The following is a 2,519-nucleotide window of genomic DNA, read 5'->3' on the forward strand; positions in this document are numbered from 1 at the left end:
TGAGCATCGTTTTGGTATTAATTTTGCTAAGTTTCGTTGAGGAATCGTTGTCATCGGTTAATCGTCAGAAAAAGACCGCGTAATGGGTGAGGTTGATCGGAATTTGGTTTTCCGAATTGATAGGGACTAATCATTAGCGCGTTTAGGTTCCTGGACTAACGAGGAATGAATTGGTGTTGAAACCGTGTCAAACCATGTTGTTTTGGTTGTTCTCGGGACTTCACCGGAAATACAGAGCTGCCGACCGGATTCTGGGTTTCCAGATTTCCGGTGAGGTGTTCTTGAAATTCCGGCTATGTTCTTGAGTTGGCCACCGTTTGATCCGATGAGGAAGACAAACCCCAACCCTGAATCTGTTTCTGCCTTTTTGGATTTAAAAATAATTCAAAATTCTTTTTCTTATTTACAAAATTCATTTTTTTTTTATTTTGAAAATCATTTTTTTAAGGTTACTGGTTACTGGTTATTGGTTACAGCGTAGGTGATCAAGATATCGGTCCAGCTGTAATATCTTTCAAGGCTATTTATGCTTTTTTCTGGCATCCTATTGGTACCGTATGTCTTCGGGATACGGGTAGTACCTATATTTACGGTATGGCTGCGGGATACCGGTGTTGTTTCGCGACTGATCATCGGGAACATCATGAAATGTTATTGGTTCCAATCTAAATTGATATCTAAATTTCCTTATGGTTTTGATAATCATAGAATAAATGATTTATCAACTGATTCTGTTTTGGATTAAAAGTGAATTGTGGTTTTGATTCAGTTTCTGATTTTGTGGATACTTAGTTTGTTGTTAAATATCAAAGTTGGTATTAGTATAGATGATTGATGTTGACTTCAGTATGGGATGTTGTGAGCATCAATGTTCACATTGATATCTAATTTGATATGACAGCAAAATAAGAATCAATTTCAAGATTTCGGTTTTGAGTAAAGTTTATGATTCAGTCCATATCTGTTTCATGTTATTGTGGTTTACGATATTTCTGTAAACACTGTTTTATGAGCTTTGCTCTCGTCAAGATTCAAAGTATTGCTAAAGCATTTCGCTCAAAAATATCAAAATTGTTTTGAATATAATTAAGGAACCAATTATGGGGTTCTTCAACTAAAATTTTATGATTCAACAATTATGATTTTAAATGTTCTGCTCTAATGCAGATGTCGGTTTTATATCAAAACGACCCTATATATGTTATAATTAACTTGCTGAGCATTTCTTTCGCTCATACTTGCCTGTTTTTAAATTTAACCTCCAGTGAGGATTAGCTTGCGCTAGTTAGCTGCGTAATTCGAGGAAGCAAAGAAGAAGCTTTTGGAAGGTGGTTGGTCCAGGGTTGCGGACTAGTGTAAGTTTTATTGTATAAAGTTGTTTATATTATATTATATTATAGTTGTGTATTATATTTGGGCCTAGTATACTTCATTTCGAAGTTATACTAGTGGGTTTAGTTTTGAGTTGGAATTTGCTGAAAAGAGTTTTAAAAGAAAGTGAAAAAAATTATTTGTGGAATTTGGATTTCTTGTTTCTAGAACTGTAACCTTAAAAGATCTTGGATTAGTTGGGGTCATTTTTGCTAAATATCTTCCGCTGGCATTTGCATTTTGATTTAACAGGTTAATTTGGATTGAGGTTTCATAGTGACGACCAAATCCTCTGACCCCGGATTTGGGGGCGTTACATATAAATTGAGTTAGAACCATTTCTCATAAATCTCAAAAAGAAGCCAGAATTACATTCAACCCCCCTTCTGTAATTCTTGTTGTATTGTTAGGGAATAACAATAAATTATGTAAATTCAAATTAATAAAATAAATTAATTTGAAGATCCTGATTTGTGTATCAATCAGTCAACTCTGATACTAATTGTTAGATCCCGAAGTATCGTCGAAGGGGGGGGGGGTTGAATAAGATACTCACTAAATTAAAAAATTCTTTTGAATCTTTTGCTTGATATATAATTTAGTGCTCGGTTAATGGTTTTGTGTCTTGAGGTGAATAGTGTTTTGAACAATAAAATGAGGAACACAAGATATTCGGGGAAATATATATTCATATATAAATGTGTGAGGGTTGTTGCTACACTCCTGTAAATAAATTAACCGGCTACAATCTAAGAACAACAAAGTTCCTAGCTTCTACAAAGACTTACAAATCAAATCCTATACAATGATCTATATTTTGTTTGTCTAAGGATTTAATTACTGAGTAACGATTAATGCCCCCAAGAATATACAAGAGTTAAACCGGGCATTATAACATTACTCCGGTGAGAAGTTAAACGGATATACAATTAGCTTGAGCTTCTCTGAAAATCTTTGATGCTATTTTCACCAGCTCTCTTGAGTGAGAAGATGAACATAATAAAATCCAATAGCTGAATGCTTTTGCTGCTTTAGTACAGACTTTATATAAATTTAAATGTGTGGCTGAAATTGAACCATACAAATAATTGTACAATAAAGCAGTGGCTGAGGAGTTAGTTGCGACAGGTACATTTATCACTTGCGCA

The sequence above is a fragment of the Apium graveolens genome, unplaced genomic scaffold, assembly GCF_009905375.1.
Source record: "Apium graveolens cultivar Ventura unplaced genomic scaffold, ASM990537v1 ctg748, whole genome shotgun sequence".
Taxonomy (NCBI): Eukaryota; Viridiplantae; Streptophyta; class Magnoliopsida; order Apiales; family Apiaceae; genus Apium; species Apium graveolens.